The sequence below is a fragment of the Mixophyes fleayi genome, chromosome 5 (genome assembly GCF_038048845.1).
Source record: "Mixophyes fleayi isolate aMixFle1 chromosome 5, aMixFle1.hap1, whole genome shotgun sequence".
In the NCBI taxonomy this organism is placed as follows: domain Eukaryota; kingdom Metazoa; phylum Chordata; class Amphibia; order Anura; family Limnodynastidae; genus Mixophyes; species Mixophyes fleayi.
In genome coordinates this window covers 6,376,462-6,391,898 of record NC_134406.1, presented here as the reverse complement: position 1 = coordinate 6,391,898, position 15,437 = coordinate 6,376,462, and positions in this window count along the sequence as shown.

The following is a 15,437-nucleotide window of genomic DNA, read 5'->3' as shown; positions in this document are numbered from 1 at the left end:
CCAATGCCAGCCTTCCCCTTGCCAAGGCTGCACTTTTTCATACATTTGTTCAACAACAAGCTGCCGGCAGGAAGAAGAAGAACATAGCTAAACCACGGCAGACATCTGGAGAAGCGCAACATAAGGCAGAACTCCAGACTCCACAAAGTAATATTCATGTTGGTGTAGCTTTTAGTACACCGACGGGGTGGGGGAGAGGAGGGCAGAGGCCCAGGTCACACATCCAAGGGATGTAGTTTATTTCTGATGATTCCTCTATCACCCTTATCCTGTTCTAATATGACCAAGCCCTCGGTAACAGTTGTCCAGAATACATGAAATTAAGAGATTGCAACATTAGAAGAACAAATATCACAAAGTGAATGTTCCACGTTACTGCAGACATAAAGTCATTCTCTGACTGTACCTAGAACATAGCACAGTAACTGTTATTGCCTTCTGGTTATAACACACTTTATATCTGACTCGTGACAGAGCTGAATAGCATAACAAAGACTCGGCAGACCGAGGACTTACTGACAGGTGATTCATTGCCAACATGTGCCCAAGGTTGTCGTAATGCAGCAGAATAAATGCCCTGGGTCTGAGAGGCTGCCAGGACTGGGAATCGTTCCAGACACATTCTCAGTAATGCCAATCTCTTTCCAAGATGTTGGCGATATTTTCTTTACACCGAGGACCATTTGAGTAAAACCTCAAAGCCATTGACGGAAATGTGCTGCTGACCTGTGGAGCCAGATATTAAATGATTCTCCTGACATTGGGGCTTAAACAGAGCGGACAATGAGTTGTGTCACAATGTTGTGACAGTGCTGGTTGTGTCATTGAGTTGTGACGGTGCCACTAACATCGTAAGATGTTATCAAGACTGTTATGTTTATTGCACATGTCACTTGTGTGTTTAAAGCTTTCTGCTAAAGGGGCATATTTAACAAATTGTGAAAGTGAACTATCGTGCACTTACCGTAAAGTACATGTCCCTCTGTGTGTCCCGCATATTTAAGAAGGGTGCATCACAGCAGATATTGTGGATATCTGTTGCTTTGCATTCCTTTTCATTTTTGGGAGCAGTCACCGTTCTACAGTATGGTGACTGCTCCCAATCGCACTCTAACAAGTTCAGAAAAAAAGTTTTTTCGGTAAAAAAACTTTTACATTATCATAATTGAAAGATTTCAGCGTTGTCAGCTCTACTCCGAAGAGCAGAACTGGACAGCGCTTGTGTGGAGGGATCACATGATCCCTCCCTGTCACTGATCACATGATCCCTCCCTGTCACTCACCGCTAGAGATAGAGCGGAGATGTCTGTGCGTATGTGCAGTTCTTCAAACTGCACATGCGCAATTCCAGTGTAAAGAAAAATGAAGAGGACCAGGAGGAGATCCGTGGACATCGCGTTCCAAAGAGGCGGGGTAAGTGTGATTTTTTTTTTAGCACAGGAACAGCAGTTTATCGGAACTGCTGTTTCTGTGATGCATTTTTCATAAATGTGAGAAATAGTTCAATCCTTATCAATGCAATCAGGATTGAAAACTATTTTTCACTTTATGCCAAGATTGATAAATGTGCCCCTAAGTTGGCAAAGTAAGTGGAAAAATGCGATTCTCTGCCAAGCTCAAATTGTTTCCCAACAAACTATAGGATGAGACCCGATCTCCGATCAAGATTTTTCACAGTGGAAAAGGCTGTGTACAGCTTGGAACACCCATTAAGATGCGATTTCTCCACCCCTTTGTCTCACTTCCACAACCCTGCTCCAGAAATTAAATCTGATTTTTTTTGCACTGCAAATCTAAGTAGCGTTGTGCAAATCAAACCGCGCGGCAACACCAAAGAGGATTGTGAGCCATGTGTCGGCCACACTGCACTATGTGAATAAGACCTACTGCTTCTCTCTGGCGTCACGGGGAAATGTTAAATGTATCATAGTACTCTGCAGATTAATAATAATTAAAGAACACATCCCCCTTATACCTCCAAAATCTGTTTCACGTTATGCTAAGTAAGTCACGCCTCAAGGTTGTGTTGAAGACAAGGCTTGTATGACCTTGAACAAGTCACTTAGGAAAATTACATTATTAAGAAAAAGGGTCAATGTCATCTTTCCCTGGGGTTAGAATGAAATAAGATGTAGTGTAATGAAAGTGGCGGCCAGATTATGAGATAAAAACAACTGTTAACACAGATCACCTAGGGCTTTAATCTGCAGCCCACCGGGAACCTTGTCTACGAGCAAACCTGGTTAAATAATCAAGTACAACGAAGGGTCGAGGTCCCGTGAAACTAAGGAAACATGAATATAAACGTCCTCAAAGCTCAATGTGTGACTTTATTTAAAGGAAATTAAACAGAAACCTATTAATCAGTCTGATGATCAAGGTGCATAAGTAAATTTTAGTTACAATTCTAGACTGGATTCTGCAGATCAGATGCTGACCTCACCAAGTAGTTTCCTGCGTCTACAGCTGAACTTTTTATTCCCTGAATTGCCAAATGAGACCGTTAAAGTTTAGCTGTTCGACTGAATGGGCGCGATATATTTTCTGCATGTTTATTGCCTCTAATGCAGCCATAAAACTGGATGTGTTTTTGTTTAAGGTGAATGGAGTTTTATAAACTTTGAGGCCAGGAGCTGTACTTAAAAGTGTCTTCATCTTTTTAGAATAAAAACGGTATCAGCACATTTACTGTGAAAAATTGACATGGGGATTTTCTCACGTCCAACATTATATTAATTATCATTTCTATTAAGCATATTAGACAATAATACACATTTAAATGTATGTGTAGAATAACTTTATAATAATGTCAGTGAATTCCGTAGATTATTTCTATAATACTCAGCAAAGGAGAATTTCCATTGGCAGATCTGTAAATAATATCTGTATTAACAGCAGATCCTATATAATCCGTGTGAAATAAGATTTCTTGCCACTGTTGCTTTCTCTAGGCCTCATCCTCAGACTCCGTTATTCTTGCGGCCCTATCGGAAATGCAGGGAACGGGCTGTGTTGCAACAGCCAAGCCCCATGCACCCTACAGTGGCCTCCACAGATTTTTGAAACATTAAAACGGAGTTGCTATAGTATCATGTCTTATAATGATTATTGTATCATTATCTCTTATTTATAAAGCGCCACAAAGGGTACGCAGTGCCGTAAATGGTGGTAGAGTAATACAGCCACAAGTTACACAAAGAACAAACAGTAACGTGTTTGATACTACAGAAGGGAATTCAGAGGAGAGATGGGGACAAAACAGGGAGCGTACCAGTGTGGAGCAAACTTGTGCCCAGGAGCATGGGCACAAAAAGCAGAACTAGAGACGCTGTAGGCGGAGACTAAGGGACCAGGCAGAAGGTGCCATTCATGGGTGTGCAGGTGGCAATGATAGTGTAGGCAGAAAAACACAAGGAGAGCGGAAAACATGAGGAAAGAGGGCTGTTCATGAGAGCTTACAATCTAAACATGAGAACGGACAAATGTGTACACCAAGAGTAATATCAATCATCATCATCAACATTTATTTACATAGCGCCAGCAAATTCCGTAACACTTTACAATTGGGAACAAACATTAATAAGACAATACTGGGTAATACATACAGACACAGAGGTAAGAGAACCCTGCTCGAAAGCTTACAATCTATGGGACAATGGGAGTTAGAAACACAAGGGCATGTGCTACATCATATTGCACAATGGACCAGCTAGACTGCAAAGGTAAAAGTATTGAGTGGGGGGTGTGTGTGGCAATGTTGGTCAGAGGGTTGTTGTCTTGTGTTAGCTGTGTAGAGAGTTGTAATAGGGTAATCTAGGGAGATTAAGATGGTGGTTGAGGAATATTATAAGCTGTCTGAAGAGGTGGGTTTTCAGAGAACGCTTGAAGGTTTGAAGACTAGAGGAAAGTCTTACTGTGCGAGGGAGGGAATTCCACAAAGTGGGTGCAGCCCAGAAAAAATCCTGTAACCGAGAATGGGAGGATGTGATGAGAGTGGAGGAGAGACGTAGATCTTGTGCAGAACGGAGGTGTCGAGTAGGGAGATATTTCGAGACAAGTGAGGAGATGTATGTCGGTGCAATTTTGTTGATGGCCTTGTATGTTAGTAGAAGAATTTTATATTGGATTCGTTGAAATACAAGCAGCCAATGTAGAGACTGACAGAGGGGCTCAGCAGAGGAATAACGGTTTGTAAGGAAAATCAATCTAGCCGCTGCATGCAAAATAGATTGTAGGGGTTCAAGTCTGACTTTGGGAAGACCAGTAAGGAGGGAATTTCAATAGTCGATGCGGGAGATGATGAGTGCATGAATTAATGTTTTTGCGGTGTCTTGTGTCAGATATGTGCGTATTCTGGAAATGTTCTTTAGGTGTATGTAACAACAAAATATCTAGAACCAAAATTTCAAAGGAGGGATGAAAAATAGGCTTGTAAGTTCTGTGACCACTTACAGAGCAAAGTAAAGCACTTGACTCAGAGCTCTACAAAGTTAGGATTACCACGAGCTTCATGACATTTTTTTTCCTCTGATGAAATTGCCCAGGAGGCAAAGAAACGCGTGAGGAGGTGTTTGGATTGTTATATTATCTGCACTGCACAAAATAACCGCTGTGGTGTAGGGAGCAGGGCGCTGCATAAGAGTTGGGAGTAATTGATTTGCTTGATCATCTCCTACCTCACTGATGGCTGCAGATACGCTGGCATTATATGTTAATATATCAACTTGTCTGCCAGATAATCCAGCAGATCTGTATCGTGTGAGTTGGAAAAGATACTAGCCTGGATTTTCGTATTCGCTACATTAGACCTTGTCAGGCAGCCAGCAGCACAATTTTGAGCATATCGTACGCAACATCACTCTGCCCAGAAGATACGTCTGTGAAAGCAGAGGACACTTACTACAGCCTATGAGTTCAGGGAGCAAACAGAGCGGAGAAGGGATATTTTGCCTAACTCTGGAGAGCTAACAGCTACTTGTTTTTCTGCCGTATCTCTTGCTCCAGCTACAGGGCTAGTCTAAGTCCTGATCAGTAGTGATTACTGTCTCATACGCCTGCTAGAACATGAGTCTGTAATCATGAGCAGCTGCAAAAATTGTATTTTATGCTCAGAAAACATTAGTAGCGTCCTAATAATCGTATTTCATGGGGGGGAAAAATGCGGCGGGGGGGGCGCTTTTTTCCCTCTCCGCCGCATTTTTTCCCCTTTTTCCCTGTGCATTCTTTTTGCGACTTTGTAATGCACATAGGTATCGGACCTGTCCTGCAGCATCTTGTATAGTAAAGAACAGCAAACCTACACCCGATTTTAACAGCGCACATAGCAAGTGCAAGAGGAGGTTTACGGGGTCGCAGTGCATGACAGAGAGATATTTGGGGGCCAGAGTGTGTGACAAGTGATGGGTTGGGTAGCCACGTAGTATATGTCCCCTCCAGCAATCTGGAAGGGAGCCCCGTTTTGACCCCAAATATCATTGAGAGGTAGGGCTCCCCTTCCCACTACTCCCCTGGGCAAACACTGCACCCCTGCAGGATCTGGAACAGAGAACTAGGATTTTCGAAGGAGGCTGCCTCCTCAATGTGAGCAACCATTATTTTATTGTACACATGAATAATTTTATAGGCACATACCATTTATATAAAAAAACTCACTTAAGAAAACACTACAAAATGAATCCTTATAATGAGGCTGGTTGAGGCTGTAAGTGATGACCTCTCTTCCAGCACTTGCACATTTTATAAGATAATGAGCTGTACAATTTATTTTACTCCTTTTCTTAATTTATAGATTTACATTTTTTTCAGTTAAATTGTCATTTTGTCTGTTATCTTCATGAACTAAGAGGCCAATACTTAGTTCTGGTGATGCCTTGTTTTTATTTTTGTAAGTGACCTAAAATGATCTCTGTATTTTAAATTGTAAACAAGAAACCTCTCTCTCTTACAGGGCCAGATCACACGCTAGGTGTCCTCAGGGGCCCATCTTCCACAATCACCCAGATTAAGCTTTTTATATATTACGTTGAGGCCCTCGCTTGATCTAAGTGGAGCCCCAGATTCGGGGTGAAGAGGGCGGGGAGCAGCCAGCACAATTCTTCCTGGTGCTTGGCCCCCATCCGGGAATATCAGCTGCATCGTGGAACAGTGATCCATTCCTCCCCGCATGCTCTTCCCTTCATTCCCCCCTGTGCCATCTCGGTGTTCACCTCTGTGTCCTTCTCCTCCTACTTCTTAAGTCCTCTGTAACACTGGTCAGCTGAAAGCAGGTATTGGTGGTAATACTCTGCAGCAGGATAAAGCAGAAACACTGGAGGGCTGAAAGCAGGTACAGAGTCCCAGACAAGCCAAGTAAGGGGTCACAGGCAGAGGTGCAAAGCCGGAGGGACGAACAGAGGTCAATACCAGGAGATAAATCAGGATAGGACACAGGAACAGCAACACATGTAATTGCAACAGATGATCTGGCCAAGACTGCTGAGACAAGCAGACATTTATAGGCCGGAGGCAGGTGTTAAGCATCCTGGAGTAACGAGGCAGTTCTGACAGGTAAGAGAGCAGTCTGATTACAACAGTGGCCCCTTTGGTGGAACAGTGATAGTACAGGCAGGATGCACATCTATACAAAGGTCCAACATAGTTCCTAACAGACAGGAGCTGCAGCATGCAGATCATGATAGTTTGGTTTTGGTGGGTGGGTATTAATGTTCTGTGGGGGGATAATAATGTAATATGGGGTGGTATTAATGTTACATGGGAGGTAGTATTAATGTTATGCAGGTGGTTTTAATATTATGTGGGAGCTATATGCCTATAGGTGTATATGTGTCTTAATCTTGAATACGAGAAAGAGAAATAATGCAGGGTGAATGTATCGGTTAAGTGCTGTAAATAATTTAGTATGGTGGAAAGGTACCAGAGAATGTCATGGGAAAGGCGTTTTGGCATGGGTGAGTCTGAGGGGCTGGGGAGCCCATACTAGTATCTTCCTTAGGGCACTATGGGATCTTGCCCAGCTTGATTTTATAGAGGTCGATAGAAAAGGATCCCTAATTGTATAAAGGTCTCTAGATTGTTTTTTGTATTGTACAGAGATCATAAGACGGCTCTCTGTATTGTACACCGGTCACTAGAATAGTCTGTGCATTGGATACTAGTCAGATGAGACTAGTAGGTGTTATATTGGCCTATAGCTCTTTGGCATAACAACTTTTCATATATTTTATTGGATATATAACCACACAAACACAAATTACATAAACCACATTAATTTCTGCCTTGAGACTCATTGGTGGAAAAGTCTGGCCCCTTTCTTGTGTTTGCCCTCCCCCCTCCAGGCCAAAACTAACTATCCAAGACTGAAACTTTGGCTTTATAATTTTGAGCTGAAAGTTGTTTCTGTAATCTGCCTCTCAGCCAGGAGGGTAAATACAAGCTCTAAAGGGTAGAGAGAGGAACCAGCACTTGCAACTTGACCGCTCTATCGTGCCGCTGGTTTCTTACCTTGTTTGGAGCAGAAGTGGGCTGTATCGTCTCTGGTATGGAATGTGGCACTGAGCTATGGCAACACAGAGCAGCGCACCACTCCATGCTCATTACCAATATGAAGGAGCAGCAGCTGGCAGCTGCACAGGTAATAATCTGCCAGGTATTGCCCCTCCTTGTCAGGGGCCAGTGTGGGAGCACCGCAGGGCAATAAGAACACTGAATGATTGGCATTATTTAACTATTACATTTTTTGCCCGCCCCTAAACCCTGGCACGCTAGGTGAATGGAGCCTAGTGATGGTGCCAGCCCAGGGTAGAAGATTAAAGAGACACTAAGCATTACATTACATGTCATATGTAATATAAAAGAAGGGGGGTGATACCAAGCAGCACATACGAGAATTGATTTGCTCTGTAGTTAAAAAAAGAAAAATAATCAGCAAAATAGACTCAGCAGTGAAGTGTTTTCTATGTCTTTGCAGAGTTCTTGAAAATATCTTCAGTGCATAAATGAATCTCTTAGTGATACTCTGGAGTCCAGTATTTCCTCTGATGAAATGACAGGTTATGGAGATCGGAGAACTTGGGTCATTCTGTTTTATGTGAACCATGAGTCATTAGAATTTCTTGTACATGAGGGGGGTCTTAATGTGGGGAGGGGATTTCTCAAGCAGATTATAAATTCAGCACGGAAACCATAAAATCAGTGGTTGACAATATGGGGAAAAAATGAAAGTACAGAGCTAAACAGCAGACATTGTACCAAGCACTGAGCTTGGCAGGTAACTTACATTAAAAAAGGTGGTATTGAAAAATAAGTTCAAAATGTATATAAATATATATATATATCTAATATATAAATGGTTAGTGGTGTCTGTCTGTCTGTGTGTGTGTGGGAAAAAAAACCCAAGTTGCAGCGCCACCTGCTGGGCGGAGTTATACACTGACCTACTAAATTCTTAGTGTGTGTGGGAAAAAAAATTCAAAAAGGGCTGAAATTTGGTAGGGCTCAAACTCATTTCCGTGAGGTAATTTTACCTCATGAACACACATGTGTAGAGGCGTGCGTTAGTGTGTGTGTGTGTGTGTGTGTGTGTGTGTGTGGAAAAAACTATTTTCTCAGAAAGGGCTCCTCCAATTGACCTGAAATTTGGTATACTGACATTATTTGACAAAAAAATTAGAATAGTCAAGTCAGTTAACTTCCATCATCTTCCCTTCCCCCCGTGGGAGGGGTAGTAAAGGCTAAATTTACGAGTTGAGGGGTCAAACTCATTTTCGTGAGGTAATTTTACCTCATGAACACACATTAAAAAGGCCGCTTGCGTCGGGAAGTAACACTCTTCCCCTGAGGAGGCCTGGGCTAGGCCCAAATGCATGACAAGAACCTTTTTAAGACCTTAAGTAGCTTGATTTGGCTAGAATGCATGAGTATCATGCACGGGTTAACTTGTCTAATATATAAATGCTTAGTGGCGTCTGTCTGTCTGTGTGTGTGTGGAAAAAAAAACAAGTTGCAGCGCCACCTGCTGGGCGGAGTTATACACTGACCTACTAAATTCTTAGTGTGTGTGTGGGAAAAAAAATTCAAAAAGGGCTGAAATTTGGTAGGGCTCAAACTCATTTTCGTGAGGTAATTTTACCTCATGAACACACGTGTGTAGAGGCGTGCGTCAGTGTGTGTGTGTGTGGAAAAAACAATTTTCTCAAAAAGGGCTCATCCAATTGACCTGAAATTTGGTATACTGACATTATTTGACAAAAAAATTAGAATAGTCAAGTCAGTTAACTTCCATCATCCCCCCTTCCCCCCGTGGAAGGGGTAGTAAAGGCTAAATTTATGAGTTGAGGAGTCAAACTCATTTTCATGAGGTAATTTTACCTCATGAACACACATTAAAAAGGCCGCTTGCGTCGGGAAGTAAAGCTCTTCCCCTGAGGAGGCCTGGGCTAGGCCCAAATGCATGACAAGAACCTTTTTAAGACCTTAAGTAGCTTAATTTGACTAGAATGCATGAGTATCATGCACGGGTTAACTTGTATATATATATATATATATATATATATATAATGTGCATCCACTCAATTAGTTGTATTATTACATATATATTGTAGGTGTTAACACTGCACTCTGACCTGTCTTTCATCTCCACTCTGCTATTTTCAGGCCAGATGGCTGAATATTTTTACATAATACTACGACTAATTGAGTGGATGCACATTGTAAAAGTAGTGATTTAATATAGTTCATCCTTAGTTGCTGTGTAAATTATATCATGTTTCCTTTGGTTAACACTGGATTGTTATCTGCCTAATAACCTTTATACAACCCATGTGCATGTTACATCTCTCATGCGTGAATGCCGAGGGATACAATGAAAGGAAATAACATGGAGCAGTCAGCTGTTTGTTGATTGGCTACAGTATAAGGGCCGGATTCACCAATGCACGCAAAGCCAACGTATTCAAGCAAATGCACGGGTGGGGTACGTTATCCTGATGCTCAGGATACCGACAACCACTATTCCTACAAAAAAAAACAAATCGTTAAAAAACTACATGATGACAATATACACTTACCTTCACAGCGACAGCGTGGATTTCCGAAGAGTCTGGTATGCAATGGCTGTTAATTCCAAAGACTGTGTCCGGGTTAGGGTTTGGGTTAGGGTTAGGGTTAGTCCTATTAGGGTTAGGGTTAGGGTATATATATTATATGTGGAATATAAAGTCACAGCAGAACACACAGAAAAAAAGTTAACAATATAGTCATAAATGTCAAAACATAAAAAAAAATAAAAAAAAAATCCATCCCCTCCCCCCATAAAACACATTTATCAGGATGTTATTTATGTCTGCTGAGTGTAAAATAAATTTTTACTATTGCTCCTGATTGCAAACACATGTTCTAGCATGTACACAGCCATCAGCACTATCATTCGGCTCTTACACCGACCTGTAGCTGGTGCAAGTGATACAACAGAAAAACACGTACCATAAAGATGCCCAAATATTGAATAGGACGCTGCCGCATGCGCTCAAACGTGACTCGCCCTTAATGTACATTGACTAGGTGCATACGCCCAGCCCCTTTCCCATTCTGCCATGAAATTGTAGGCTGTAGTAAGGGTCATTTGCGCTTCAAGATGAATTAAATGTTGTTGCGTTCTCCAGCAAATGATCTGGCTCTGGGAATGCGCAGAGTGATTTTATGCAAAATACGGCATCTTTCGGCATTTATCCTCCTTAATGAATCAGGCCCTATATAAGATTACAAACAAATACAAACATGCCTTGAAGAGCAGAGTACTTACATTCAAAATGCACAGAAGCCTGATCGGCATAAGAACCGACGACATCCGGCCAGCGTATCGTCCATAGCCGGTAAGTTATTTAAGCATTTCTTTTTTGAGCCAGCAGTTTTTATTATATTTTCCAAAATTGCAAACACTGCAAAATACAAAAAACACTGTTGTTTCCTTACAAGTACAAACTAATAACAATATAAAATACTGCCAAATACAGGACATGTAATACTTATATAAATAATGCAAGTAATATAACATATATTTATTAGAGATGAGTGGTTCAGATTCAGAGAAATATGACAAATCCAAAATTTGGGGTTTCGAGAGAAATTGAGTCATAACTTTGTTTTGTGAGCAAATTTCGTATCTCCAAACGAGGCAAATCGTAATTTCCGAGAAAATATTGATACAAAACTCGCGATATATATTTATAGATATATATATATATATATATATATATATATATATATATATATATATCCCTCCCTATGTATACTGCCGATGACAGAACTAGCATGCTAGCAGTCCGGGCTTGCGAGAAAAGGAGCAACAGAAAGAGTAATCACCCCACAGGTCAATGAGGACAATTTTTGCTCTTATTTTATGAAGTATGAAAAACTCATAACCCAAGAAGTTAAATACTGGTGGGATTCCACCACCCTAAATGAATCATGGCCATTTGGATAACAGTGGTCATCTTCCTCAATGGTGACAAATGACATGTTATCATCACTCTCATCATCATCCTCATCAAAGATGTCTACATCAATTACATTTCCTTTTAAAAAAAAAGATATACCAAGTAGGTATCTGTTAGGCAGCATGTGTGACACATTGGAGAGGCTCAGAAGCAATACATTGGAAAGGGTCAGCAGCAATACACTGGAGAGGGTCAGCAGCAATACATTGGAAAGAGTCAACAGCAATACATTGGAGATGGTCAGCAGCCAGGGCCGGACTGGCCATCTGGCACTTCTGGCAAATGCCAGAAGGGCCGATGGCCAGATGGGCCGTTTGCTAGCTGGCCGGCCCCATTGCTCAGCGCACAGACTGTCATGCCGGAATTCGGCATGACAGTCTGTGCGCTGAGCAATCGGGCCAGCACTACACTTACTGATTGCCGCGCGTCCCCTCCTCCCCTCCGATGAAATGAATGGATCTGCCGAAGACTGTCACATGGGACGTGCACCATGTGATAAGTGCCGTCCCATGTGATAGAAGCCACTACAGAGCGCGCCGCAGAGCGCACAAGGTAAGGGGGGGTAGTTTGTGTACAGGGGATCTATGACAGATTTTGTGAGTGTGACAGGGGATCTATGACAGATTTTGTGAGTGTGACAGGGGATCTATGAAAGGTTTTGTGAGTGTGACAGGGGATCTATGACAGATTTTGTGAGTGTGACAGGGGATCTATGAAAGGTTTTGTGAGTGTGACAGGGGATCTATGACAGGTTTTGTGAGTGTGACAGGGGATCTATGACAGGTTTTGTGAGTGTGACAGGGGATCTATGACAGGTTTTGTGAGTGTGACAGGGGATCTATGACAGGTTTTGTGAGTGTGACAGGTTTTGTGAGTGTGACAGGGGATCTATGACAGGTTTTGTGAGTGTGACAGGGGATCTATGACAGATTTTGTGAGTGTGACAGGGGATCTATGAAAGGTTTTGTGAGTGTGACAGGGGATCTATGACAGATTTTGTGAGTGTGACAGGGGATCTATGACAGGTTTTGTGAGTGTGACAGGGGATCTATGACAGGTTTTGTGAGTGTGACAGGGGATCTATGACAGGTTTTGTGAGTGTGACAGGGGATCTATGACAGGTTTTGTGAGTGTGACAGGGGATCTATGACAGGTTTTGTGAGTGTGACAGGGGATCTATGAAAGGTTTTGTGAGTGTGACAGGGGATCTATGACAGATTTTGTGAGTGTGACAGGGGATCTATGAAAGGTTTTGTGAGTGTGACAGGGGATCTATGACAGATTTTGTGAGTGTGTCAGGGGATCTATGACAGGTTTTGTGAGTGTAACAGGGGATCTATGACAGGTTTTGTGAGTGTGACAGGGGATCTATGACAGGTTTTGTGAGTGTGACAGGGGATCTATGACAGGTTTTGTGAGTGTGACAGGGGATCTATGGTAGGTTTTGTGTGCGACAGGGGATCTATAGTATGTGTGCGACAGGGGATCTATAGTATGTGTGCGACAGGGGATCTATAGTATGTGTGTGTTTGGGCCAGTGTATGACTAAAGTGTGTGTGTGGGCCAGTGTATGACTAGAATGTGTGTGTTACAGTGTAACTATAGTATGTTTTGTGTGTGACAGGGTAAGACTATAGAGTGTGTATGTGTGTGACAGGGTATGACTACTGTATGTGTGTGGGGGCCGGTGTATGACTATAATGTGTGAGGGGGGAGGGTCTTAATATAATGTGGGAGGTAGGCTATTAATCTAATGGTGAATTGCAGGTAGGGGCTAATTATTGGGTGCTATTTTTTTTGTGAGGTGATGGTGGGGATATTTAATAATGGGGCCTAACAATTTAAGATGGAGTGATTGGATTTTTAATTTAATGCTGGGGTGGTTTGGGAGCTATTAATTGAATGTGGGGCTGTTTGGGGAAAATGAGGTCTATTTATTAAATGTGATTATGAGTTAATGCCTGGGGGGGTTGTGGGAAATGGATATATTTATTAAACGTAAATGCTATTTAATTTCTTGCTGGAGTTGTTTGGAGAGAGGTAAATAGTTTTATTTATTAAATTGGAATACTATTTAATGTCAGGGCTAGTTGGAGAGAAATTGATGTATTTATTAAATGTGAATACTAGTATTTTAATGTTGGGGCAGGAGTGAGGCCTAATTTTAAAATGTGGGTGTTATATTGATTTAACACCAGGGCTAAATTTCATGTACTCAATTTTTTTTTTAAATAGGGCATCCAACATTCCAGGATCCAGACAAGCAGCAACTGATCTAAAGACACCAGCAGCCACAGGTGGTGACAATGACAAGACAGGTAGGAGAGACCAGGACAGTCTGCCAACTGTTCTGAATTTGGTGGGTGACTGTCCCGCTTAGTCAGGATTTGGTCTGACTACAACAGTTGGGAGATATGTCCTGCTTCACACTGTACTGCTTGTGAAGACAGAACTGTGTGCACCTAATAGTAGTGCACACAGTATTGCCTGTGTATTTGTCAAAAATGTGTCTAATAGCTAAATTACATCATAGGAGCCCCCCTGACTTAAGTACCCGGGCCCCCTGAGCCTTAATCCAGTTCTGGTCAGCAGGGGGAATCTGTGCTCCCAGTCCAGGGCAGGACACAGCCTGCAGAGCAAGCCGAGGAGCTCTAAGTTGCATGAGCTTTATTAATCTCGTGTGACTAAGAGCTTCCCTGCTCACTCAACAGGAATGTCAGCAGCATTAGAAGCATAGATAAGTACAGTGGGCTAGGGGTGTCAAAATGTGTCTGGGGGGGTGACGTAATGTGGATGGGGAGGGCCTGATAAATGTAATGTTTTATTATAATGTATGTATCAATGCACCATTTTGACCACGCCCTCAACATAATGTAGCCACGCCCTTGGCGGCGCACCAAATGCGCTGTGGCACGTGTTTTTTTTCCTGCTCATCAACAGAGGTGGGCCCGTGTGCTTTAAATGCCAGGGCTGATTTTTAGTCCCAGTCCGGCCCTGTCAGCAGCAATACATTGGAGAGGGTCAGCAGCAATACATTGGAGAGGGTCAGCAGCAATACATTGGAGAGGGTCAGCAGCAATACATTGGAGAGGGTCAGCAGCAATACATTGGAGAGGGTCATTAGCAACACATTGGAAAGGATCATCAGCAATACATTGGAGAGGGTCATCAGCAATACATTGGAGAGGGTCAGCAGCAATACATTGGAAAGGGTCATCAGCAATACACTGGAGAGGGTCAGCAGCAACACATTGGAAAGGGTCATCAGCAATACATTGGAGAGGGTCAGAAGCAATACATTTGAGAGGGTCAGCAGCAATACATTGGAGAGGGTTAGCAGCAATACACTGGAGAGGGTCAGCAGCAATATATTTGAGAGGGTCAGCAGCAATACATTGGAGAGGGTAAGCAGCAATCTATTTGAGAGGGTCAGCAGCAATACATTGGAGAGAGTAAGCAGCAATACATTGGAAAGGGTCATCAGCAATACATTGGAGAGGGTCAGCAGCAATACATTGGAGAGGGTTAGCAGCAATACACTGGAGAGGGTCAGCAGCAATATATTTGAGAGGGTCAGCAGCAATACATTGGAGAGGGTAAGCAGCAATCTATTTGAGAGGGTCAGCAGCAATACATTGGAGAGAGTAAGCAGCAATACATTGGAAAGGGTCATCAGCAATACATTGGAGAGGGTCAGCAGCAATACATTTGAGACGGTCAGCAGCAATACATTAGAGAGGGTAAGCAGCAATACATTAGAGAGGGTAAGCAGCAATACATTGGAGAGGGTCATCAGCAATACATTGGAGAGGGTCAGCAGCAATACATTGGAGAGGGTCAGCAGCAAATACAAAATTTGTGAAAATTTGGACAGTTGTGACGAGATCAGTAGAAAATATATAAATGGTAACATAGGAGCAAAAACATCTCAAAATCATATCATTT